The following is an 11,259-nucleotide window of genomic DNA, read 5'->3' on the forward strand; positions in this document are numbered from 1 at the left end:
TAGCTACAGAGGAGGATGCTTAGAGAAAACAGTGCCTCTGGGGCTCTAGCAATTCGTAAATGAGATTTCACAACATCCCTTTGAAGAAAATCTTCTAGCAGCAGAACAGCCCAGGGATCACTTATGGAGAAAGCACCAGGTGAGAAGTTGAGAGCGTTCCTGGGGGTCCAGGGACACATGCAAGTCTTCATCCCGAAGCATCTTCATCACATGATGACGTGGAAGCAGCTCCGTCTATCTCAAGGGATCCTGAAAGACAGTCTCTGAAGGCTATCTTTTGTACAAATGTGGGAAATCAGGTTCAAATTGAAATAACATGCTGAAGTGTTTTCTGCCAGGTCTTTGCTTAACAAAGACTCACAGGCAAGCACGCATCACCTATACTCAGTACCTGGCAGGTACGATCAGTGCAGAAGCCAAGATGTGCCAATTAAATACCCTCTGTTTGGTGGCTCAGATGGTAAAGAATCCACCTGCAATGCAGGAGACCCAGCTTCAATCCCTGGGTTGGGAAGATCCCCTGGAGGAGGAAATGGTCAACCCACTCCAGCATTCTTGCCTGGAGAATCCCATGGACAGAGGAGCCTGGCGGGCTACAGTCCTTGGGGTGGCAAAGAGTCACACGACTGAGCGACTAACACAAATATAATAAAGGAAATTAAGTAACACTGACAAACGAACTTGACTCATTAAAAGGGAGGAAGAGCCAATCAGGAAAAAAAAAGTAAAAGGTCAATTTTCCTCTTCTCCATACTTAAAGCTTCTGTTCAGAATTGGGTTCGTCTTTTCCTGACTCTTGGCAGCTGACCTTGACAGCAGCTGTTGATAGGAAAAGTTATGTTGATGTCCCTGGAATGTGGCCATAAATATCAGGACTTCCGGCAAGGGACAGAAACCCAAGATCAACTAGCCAAAGCCACAGAAGGGCCATATCTGCTCAGCTAAGTGGGAAACCTATGGTGAATTTCCAATGAATCCAGAGAGTAAAACCATGTTGTCAGGACATACTCCCCATCCCTTCACCTCACAGCCCTGCTGTCTCCCTTCCATTCTGCGTGTTGGGCTCTTTGTTTGCGATGAAACAACATCCAAGCAGGTGGGAAGGTTACTCTGGCAGCCCAGCCTACGTGCCTGGGTCACGTTTCTAGGTTAAGGGCTACCCCCGCCCATCCAATTCCAGGAAGTTAGAGAGGGCTCCAATGCGTCTGGCTTTGATAGAACACCAACCCAGAGTGAACGCTGTGGATGCTGTCATTTTATTTTTCCAGGTTATCATGTAGTCAACACAATACTGGAGAGAAGGGGGGTGACTTCCAGTCCCACAGGTCATGTGGGTTAGGATGAGGATTCTCCAAGGAAGGAATTCCAGGCGGACTAAAGCAAGAAATTAAAAGACCATTAAATTAATAGCAGCCATGAAATTAAAAGACGCTTGCTCCTTGGAAGAAAAGTTATGACCAGCCTAGACATCATATTAAAAAGCAGAGACATAACTTTGCCAACCAAGGTCTGTCTAGTCAAAGCTATGGGTTTTTCATGTATGAATGTGAGAGTTGGACTATAAAGAAAGCTGAGTGCTAAAGAATTGATGCTTTTGAACTGTGGTATTGGAGAAGACTCTCGAGAGTCCCTTGGACTGCAAGGAGATCCAACTAGTCATCCTAAAGGAAATCAGTCCTGAATATTCATTGAAAGGACTGATGCAGAAGCTTAAACTCCAATACTTTGGCCACCTGATGGGGAGAACAGACTCATTGGATAAGACCCTGATGCTGGGCAAGATTGAAGGCGGGAGGAGAAGGGGACGACAGAGGATGAGATGTATGGATGGCATCACCGACTCGATAGACATGAGTTTGAGTAAACTCTGGGAGTTGGTGATGGACAGAGAGGCCTGGCGTGCTGCAGTCCATGGGGTCACAAAGAGTCGGACATGACTGAGTGACCGAACTGAATTGAAAGCAAGAAAGAGCTTCAGGATGGGTGTTGCTGGCCTCCAGAGACAGTGAGAATGGACCCAGATGAGCCAGGAACAATACTCGTTGCATTCAGCCTAGGAAAGAACTGACCTGGAGAGAGGAGCTCTAGAAACTCGTCAGAATCAGCGAGGGAAGATGTGGAAAACAGGCTTCACCAGCGTGAGTGTCAGTGTATGGGGTGGTGCTGACTGAGCTCTGGCACACAGGTCTTCTAATCAACTTGCCACAAACACACGCAGAGAAAAACAGAGGCACCCTTAGACACAGACCCACAGCCAGGGTCAGAATGGAACAGCTGTGCCTTGAAATCTCAGTTCAGTTCAGTTCAGTTCAGTCGCTCAGTCTGAACTGAACTAAACTGAGATTTCAAGGCACTTCAGTGACTTAGCACAATAAGAATTTATTTCTCACTCACGTACGCAGATGGAGAAGGCAATGGCACCCCACTCCAGTACTCTCGCCTGGAAAATCCCATGGATGGAGGAGCCTGGTAGGCTGCAGTCCATGGGGTCACTAAGAGTTGGACACGACTGAGCGACTTCACTTTCACTTTTCATTTTCATGCATTGGAGAAGGAAATGGCAACCCACTCCAGTGTTCTAGCCTGGAGAATCCCAGGGACGGGGGAGCCTGGTGGGCTGCCGTCTCTGGGGTCACACAGAGTTGGACACGACTGCAGCAACTTAGCAGCAGCAGCATGTAGGCAGAAGACTCCAGGAGCTTCAATTGCGTAATTCTGTTTTCTTCACACATAACTCCCCAATCGCCAAGGCAAGGAAATAGTGACTGAGGAGGACCGCTGATGCTGACTGCTTCACGTGGAAGAGATGTTTGCGGAACTGCAAGGCTCTAGGAAACATAGGGGCCCGTAGATACCCGGTGAGCAGGGTCCCTACTGTGGAGTTCCTGAAATTGTTCTGTGCTTCCAGGCAAGGATATGATGGTTCATTTTACCCGTCAACTTTTCTGACCCAAGGTACCCAGACAGTTGGCCAAACATTATTCTGGATATTTCTCTGAGACTGTTTTTTGGATGAAATTAACATTTAAATCAGGGGACTTTGAGTAAAAGCAGATTGCCATCCATAATGTAGGCAGGTCTCATCTGATCAGTCAAAGGCCTGACTAGAACAAAGACTGACCTCACTCCAGCAAGGAGGGAATTTTGCCAGCAGATGACATGTGGACGTGAACAGCTGAACCGCCACACTCTCCTGATTCTCCAGGAAATCCACAATCATGTGGCCAAATTTCTTAATAAAAATCACACCATTGGTTCTGTGTCTCTGGAGTACACTGACTGATACTCAAAGGACAAAAAGGCAATTTGGGGAAGCACCTTTGCTAGAAGTACTCTCATAAGCAGAGAAAGTAAGAGCAAATTTTTCCAAAGCTCTCCCTCAAGCTGTGGGTAGCATCTTTCTCAAAATCAAGAGCCTGACAATGAGCAGCCTTTCTTTTCCTCTCTTGTGTCCACCTTGCCGTCACAAGTTAAATGAGCCCTGGAGCACTTGAGTGAGTCCAGCACGTCACTCCAGTCTATACTTCAGGCACCATCTTTGGGTCATTTTTTTTTTCACCACTCTGCACTAAAAAACATTGACCAGTGACTTATCTTGTGCTTTTTTCAAAGAAAAAAAACTCTTTAATACAAAATTCTTCTCTTTTTAGCCCTCTCCCCACACTCTATTTGTCTAGTTGCATAAAAAGAAATAGCTGATGCCAAGTGAATTTCTTTAAATGAGGACATTAATTTATTCAGCATATACACCAACACAGCTCTAAGGAAAGAAAGGTTGCTACTCTGATTTAATTGCAGGGATCATCACCAACAAACATCAAAGCAAAACTAACCCTGGTCTTATCTGGTACATGAAATGGCCAAGAATCCTCTGAAATTCAGGAGATTCTAGGCAATAAGGAACAATAGCTGCCAGGACACAGAGTGTCTTATTCAGCCAGTTGTAATGACCCTGTGGCATCCTATGGTGAGCAGATAATAACACCAAGCCTCAAGACAGCTTTGACTCCATTTCTTAAAAAACTAGGAATAAAACTACCATATGACCCAGCAATCCCACTGCTGGGTATATACCCTGAAAGTGAAAGTCGCTTAGTTGTGTCCAACTCTTTGCAACCCCATGGACTATACGGTCCATGGAATTCTCCAGGCCAGAATACTGGAGTGGGTAGCCTTTCCCTTCTCCAGGAGATCTTCCTAACCCAGGGATCGAATGCAACATACCCTGAAATGAAGTGAAGTAAAGTCACTCAGTCGTGTCTGACTCTTTGCAACCCCACAGACCGTAGCCCACCAGGCTCCTCCGTCCATGGGATTTTCCAGGTAAGAGTACTGGAGTGGGTTGCCATTTCCTTCTCCAGGAGAAATTCCCAACCCAGGGATCAAACCCAGGTCTCCCGCATTGTAGGCAGACACTTTACCATCTGAGCCACATACCCTGAGAAAACCATAATTCAAAAAGACACAGGTGGCCCAATGTTCATTGCAGCACTGTTTACAATAGCCAGGACATGGAAGCACCCTAGATGTCCACAGACAGATGAATGGATAAAAAAGATGTGGTACATATGTGCAATGGCGTACTACTCAGTCACAAAGAGGAATGAATCTGAGTCAGTTCTAGTGAGGTAGATGAACCTAGAAGCTATTATACAGAGTGAAGTAAGTCAGAAAGAGACAAACAAATATATATTAACGCATATGTATGGAACCTAGAAAAATGGTACTAATGAACCTATTTTCAGGGCAGGAATAGAGATGCAGACAGAAAACAGACTTGCGGACACGGGGCGGGGGGACGGGAGGGAGGGACAAACTAAAAGAGTAGCGTTGAAACATACGCTGCTGCTGCTGCTGCTAAGTTGCTTCAGTCGTGTCTGACTCTGTTCGACCCCATAGATGGCAACCTACCAGGCTCCCCCGTCCCTGGGATTCTCCAGGCAAGAACACTGGAGTGGGTTGCCACTTACCATGCATGAAATGGACAGACAATGGGAGGCTGCTGTGTAACACAGGGAGCTCAGCTCCCTGCTCTGCGACAACCTGAAGGGCTGGGATGGGCTGAGGGGACTGGGAGGTTCAAGACGGAGGGGATATAGGTATATTTATGGTGGATTCATGTTGTTGTATGGCAGAAATCACCACAACATTGTAAAGCAATTATCCTCCAACTTAAAAATTAAAAGGAAAAAAAAAGGTAACTTTGACTTCTATCCTGGCCCATCAAGGCTCAGGTTCCCCATCTTTACATAAACATAAGACAAAATTTTCCGCCAGTCTCTCACAGGGATGAGTGTAAGCAGCGATGAAGCACTCAGTGTATGAAGAGTGTCTTACACCACGTAACGTGAAATCAAAAAGCAAAGTCGTCCCAGAGAACGAGCACCCTCACTAACGCTAACCTGCTTCTTACTTTCAGCTGTCCTCTTCCAACTGAGGAGCCTGGTGTTTTGCAAAGGCTGCCTGTGGCCCTCTTCTGTTATTACAGCCGAATGCCTTCAGAAACCCTTCTGCGCCACTAAAAATAAAACCCTCATAGGACCCAGAAGAACCACTACCAAATTGCTAGAGCCAAATTTGGGAATTTTTTTAGAGGAGAGCCTATAAAACCATCTATAAATAGAAAGGCTTTCCTGTTATTTTTAATTACTGCGTTTTCATGCAAACACGCTCTGCTCACCAGGATTGGAGAATCGCCTGCAGGGATCGCAGTCCCGGTCCCACAGATCAGCAGAGGGTCCAGATCAGCAGATGGTCCACCCTTCCTGCCAGGGAAGATCCAGGCCAGAAGGAGAAGAGGGTGGCAGAGGATGAGATGCTTGGATGGCATCACCGACTCGATGGACATGAACTTGGGCGAACTCCAGGAGATGGTGATGGACAGGGAGGCCTGGAGTGCTGCAGTCCATGGGGTCGCAAAGAGTCGGACACGACTGAGCGACTGGACAACAGCAACAACTCCCTTCCGATGGGAAGCCTGGCTCCAGCCACAGGAATCCTGGGGGTGGGGGGAGGCGTGGAAGCACCCCCAAGTGACTTTGGCTGTTTCTTATTCTGGGTTGGTGATCCCGAAGCTGCCTTTGGAGACTTCCCAGAGTGTTTCCAACCCTTTAAAGCGTGTGCGGATTTCTAGAAATCCAGTGGAGACTTAATGTACATGTATTTAAGGTAACTGTGGACTGCAAAGCGCTTCTCTGTAGCCGGTGGAGGAAACATGCCTGACGGGCACCAGCCAGATGCCCCAGCTCCAGAGTCGGTTGGGAGACAGGGGTCTGAGAGGGGGTGAGCGGGCCCAGCCCCTGAGAGCCGGGGAGGGGTCTCCTGCTCTACCCCAGCCCCCCAGGCGGAGGGCTGGCTTCCTACCTTGTCTGTCCAGGCCCAGGGAGGTTGGGCACCTAGACCCGTGGGATGCCGAGGTCTGGGTGAGTCCTGCCGGGGCCCCGGGGCTGCCTGGTGACCCCACGTGCTGCAGGAAACACGGCTGCCTCGGGCAGGCGGGGGAGTCAGGCCCGAGGACACCCTTCTGCTCACTGTTGTGAAACCTGCGTCCCCCGTGAACCCAGCCCCAGTGGCCCCATCCTCCGATGGGAACGGGGCCCAGTCACGCCAGCCAACCAGCCGGCCAGCAGTTGCACAGAGCACCATCCGTGCCCCCCGTTACCTGCTGGGTCACTGACTCCTGACGCCCTGAGGGGCCAGGAACTGCTGGTCCAGCAGCAGCTGCTCTGCCAGGTGCGGCTGTGGGAGCGGGAGCTGGTTCTTCACTCCTTCTACACCTCAGTTTCCTCATCTGTAAAATGGGGAGGGAAGGAATCAGACCTACCAGAAGGGGCTTTGTGGGGACTAAGTCATTTAAGGTGCCGGAACAGATCCTGATACCTGGTTGATTCTGGGTTTTGTTCTGGAAGCCGTGGGACTGCAATTCTTGCATCTTCTATCTGCCCTCTGATGGATGAGAGTGAGAGGGCTTATGGAAGCTTTCTGATCGGAAGGACTGGCTGTGGGGAAAACCAGGTCTTGCTCCAGTGAGTAAATCTTTAATCCAGTTTTCTACTGACGGCTGGGGCTGTGTCCCTCCCTGTAGTTTGGCCTGAGGCGGCCCTGTCCTGGCGTCTGCAGCCTCCATGGCAGGCCTACCATATGGTTCACTCCATGGTAGGGCTAACGGTGACCTCCTCCAAGAGGACTTGTGCCAGCACTCCATGCCTCCCAGGACTGCTGCTGCCAGAGCCCCTCAGCCCGCGGAGGGCCACCGTCAATCCATGCCTCCACCAGAGACTCCCAGCGCTCACAGACAAGTCTGCCTCAGTCTCTTGTGGGGTCACTGATGCTTGGAAAGATTGAAGGCAGGAAGAAAAGGGGACGACAGAGGATGAGATGGCTGGATGGCATCACCAGCTCAGGGGACATGAGTTTGAACAAACTCTGGGAGATGGTGAAGGACAGGGAAGAATAGCATGCTGCAGTCCATGGGGTTGCAAAGAGTCATACATGACTTAGTGACTGAACAACAAAAAGTCAGTCATATGTAAGCGTTTAACATAGTCATTAGGATAAAATTAAAGTATTGGTGACTATGGTGGATCCATAGTACTGATTGATCTACATAAGCCCTATGAATCTATTCTAATCAACTATGCCCCATCCATTACGTCAGGTTCACGGCAGCATTAATTACAACAGCTGAGATACAGAAGCAATCTGAATGTCCATCAGTGGATGAATGGACACAGAAGATGCAGTATGTATGTACAACAGAATATTATTCAGCCATAAAAAAGGAAGTAAACCTTACCATTTGAAACGTGGATGGAATTGAGGCCATTGTGATACGTGAAATACTGGGTTGGCCAAAACCTGAGCAAACTTTGTGGCCAACCCAATAAGTCAGACAGCTAAAGACACATAGCATATGACCTCATTTCTATGTGGAATCTAAACAAAGATCTCAGCCTCATAGATACATAGAAAGGCTGGTGGTTGCCAGACTGGGGCTTAAGGGCTGTGCAACATGGATGATGGTGGTCAAAAGATCCAAATTTCCTGTTATAAGAGAAAAAGTCCCGGGGGTGGAATGTGCATCACGGTGACTGGGGTTAGTAAGACTGTATGCGTGTTTGAATGCTGCTGAGAGACTAGATCCTATAAGTTCTCACCGTAAAACTTTGTGTGGAGACCCTGGTAGCTCAGGTGGTTAAGAATCCGCCTACAATACAGGAGACCTGGTTTCGATGCCTGGGTCGGGAAGGTACCCTGGAGAAGGAATGGCAACCCACTCCAGTATCCTTGCCTGGAGAATCGCATGGACGTGGGAGCCTGGCGGGCTACAGTCTACCAGGTTGCAAAGAGTCTGACATGACTGAGTGACTAACACACAAATGTGTAGAGGCAGATGTTAACTAGGCTTATTGGGGTGATCATTTCACAATAAACAGGTATCAAATCACTGTGTTCCACACCTGAACCTAATATAGTGTTACGTGTCAAGTTACTGCAATTAAAAATAAAGGCCTGTTCTAGGAGAAACGAGAGGACAGAGCCTCCACAAAATATAAACGTGTAGACACGTGCATCCCTGTTCACACAGCAAAAGTTAAATAACTTTCAAGTATTATGATTCACTTCGTTTGTTCCCAGGATGGTGATTTTGTCATTCCCTGTCTGTCTTGCAAGAAGCAGGTAAGCGAGAGATACATTGGTTTGTGTCATAAAAGACTTTACAAACCACGAGTGTTTCCACTCTCATGCTTCGGGCCATGTGGCTCAAAGAAAAAGACTCACTCTGGTTCTCTCCCAGTGGGGAGGGGGAACTACCCTGGCCACCAGCTCAAAATAAAGATTCTCACTAAGATTAACTCGGCAACCCCGCATTTATTTCCAACATTTGTACTGCAGAAAGAACACTGGTCAGAGGGAAAGAAAAAGGAAGAAAAAGAAAAAAAGGGTCACCAAACAATGACATTCATGTCTGGGTGACATAAAAATATAGCTCAAATAAAGAAGACCGATGAGTAGAATTTCTTAAACATTGTGGCTCCTCCCAGGTTTGTGTGTTGTCTGCTTCAGCTCAGTTCAGTCACTCAGTCGTGTCTGACTCTTTGCGACCCAATGGACCGCAGCATGCCATGCCTCCCCGTCCATCACCAACTCCCAGAGTTTACTCAAACTCATGTCCATCAAGTCGGTGATGCCATCCAGCCATCTCATCCTCTGTCATCCCCTTCTCCTCCTGCCCCCAATCCCTCCCAGCATCAGGGTCTTTCCCAATGAGTCAGCTCTTCACATGAGGTGACCAAAGTATTGGAGTTTCAGCTTCAGCATCAGTCCTTCAATGAACACCCAGGACTGATCTCCTTTAGGATGGACTGGTTGGATCTCCTTGCAGTCCAAGGGACTCTCAAGAGTCTTCTCCAACACCACAGTTCAAAAGCATCAGTTCATCAGCACTCAGCTTTCTTTATGGTCCAACTCACATCCATACATGACCACTGGAAAAACCATAGCCTTGACTAGACAGACTAGTTGTCTGCTTAGATGAGAAGAAAAATGCTGTGCAGTCCCATTTGGAGTTGTTGCTTTTGTTGTTGCTAAGTCATGTCCCCTTTGGAGTACTGACCGATCATTTTACAAAAAGCAAAATTCTACTCTGAATCAGTCAGGGCTTACTCTTTGCTGGAGCAACAGGCGCCCTCCTCAGGTTGTCATCGCCCTGCTCTCCTTTTCCAGGTTGAGCTGTTGCAGGAGCGTGTCCTCCTCTGTAAAGCCGTGGGTCAGCGCAGCCTGGAACCTGCCCACCTGAGCAGGGAGAGGGGCCACCACTCGGACCGTGTGACCTCCAGCAGGTCAGTGAACCTCCCAGCCCCACAGCGACAGAGTCAGGGCCTTTCTCACACGTTTGGTGTGATGGGTCATTGAACTGATGCTGGAAAGCACCCCAGATAGTCCCAGAACCACAGTGAGCTCTACTCCATTATTGGCTGCTCTAAACACACCATCTGACCATCAGGTATGCGCTCTTTGCTCATCTGGGTTGTATGATCCGAGTAAACAGCCCAGGTTGTTGCAATTAAGTCGTCAAAGCTTAAAGACGTAGGTCACTAATCAAAAGTAAAAGTGTTCCCTAAAAAAAGACGAATTTACTTTCCGTTTTTGACGATGTACATGTTAGAGCTCCCAAGGTACACAAGGGTGTGATTTCTTATCCCTTCTGTGATCAGGTTATAAAAGACGCAGATTTCTTTCTCTGGAGCCTCCTCTGTCTCATCGCAGCCTGCCCGCCTTAATGAAGCGAGCTGCCATGTGGATGAGGCCCACGTGGCACAGAACAGGGAGCAGACTCCAGCCAACAGTCCTCATGGGAGGGTCGGAGACCCTCAACCCAACAAGGGTCCAGATGCTGCCAACAGCCTCCAAGTGAGCATGGCAGCCGGTCCGTCCCCAGGGGAGCCTTCAGATGCCCACAGACCCTGGGTCAGTGCCAGGACCTCAGCCTCCGGGACCACACGAAACGTGTAGCCACCTGCACTCTGCCCATGCGCCTGACCACACAAACTGTGAGACGAGATGACCGTGTGCTAAGTTTGCGGTGACCTGTTACACAGCAAGGATGACTGAGATACTGGCTAAGCTCCTGCCACGTCAAGAACAAGTAATGGAATCTCAGGGAAACGCGGATCAACAGTAAGGATTTTTTTTAACATGGCTAACTTTATTCTCCATAGCAATATTTGATATCAAAGGAGAATGGAGGAGATGTTTGTAAAGTAATGAGGGAAGGAAAATGTGAGCCTAGAACATTAAACCCAGTCAGATGCTGCTCAAGTAACAACACTGTAAAGCAATTTAAAAAAAAAATCAAAGTATACAACTGGTGATTTTATGTATGCAAACTACACTTCAATAAAGATTTTTTTTTAAGAATTGAAAAATAATAATAAATGTGTTTGTGGGAACGTTAAAGGGAAGCTAAACGTAAAAAGCAGTCAAGGGTGTGATTTTGTGAGAAGTCAGCAAACGATCCAGTCCGTCATCTGTTTCAATATCCCCTGGAGAAAGGAAAGATGACCCACTCCAGTATTCTTGCCTGGAAAATCTCACAAACAGAGGAGCCTACAGTCCCCGGGGCCGCAAAGAGTCAGACATGACTGAGCAACTGACACTTTCACTTCATAAGCTGAGAATAGTTCTTACATTTTAAGAGGATTTTAAGAGTTAAACAACAATTAATATTTCAGGGCATGTGAAAATTACATGAAATTG

The 11,259-nt window shown here is 47.9% G+C and overlaps 1 long non-coding RNA gene across 2 annotated transcripts in view; it reads right to left on the reverse strand.

Annotated features, from left to right (window-relative positions):
* The window catches only part of LOC123330549, a 46,566-nt gene extending 37,382 nt beyond the window's left edge, over nucleotides 1-9,184 (reverse strand). Inside the window, exons 1-2 of one of the 2 annotated variants that reach the window (XR_006546551.2) lie at nucleotides 6,662-9,184; nucleotides 5,681-5,765 (exon numbers count right to left, since the gene is read on the reverse strand). This is a non-coding gene — a long non-coding RNA (uncharacterized LOC123330549). The other variant, XR_006546550.2, reaches the window with a different exon arrangement.
* Between the last annotated feature and the right edge of the window lie 2,075 nt (nucleotides 9,185-11,259).

Source organism: Bubalus bubalis, chromosome 19 (genome assembly GCF_019923935.1).
Source record: "Bubalus bubalis isolate 160015118507 breed Murrah chromosome 19, NDDB_SH_1, whole genome shotgun sequence".
NCBI classification, from domain to species: Eukaryota; Metazoa; Chordata; class Mammalia; order Artiodactyla; family Bovidae; genus Bubalus; species Bubalus bubalis.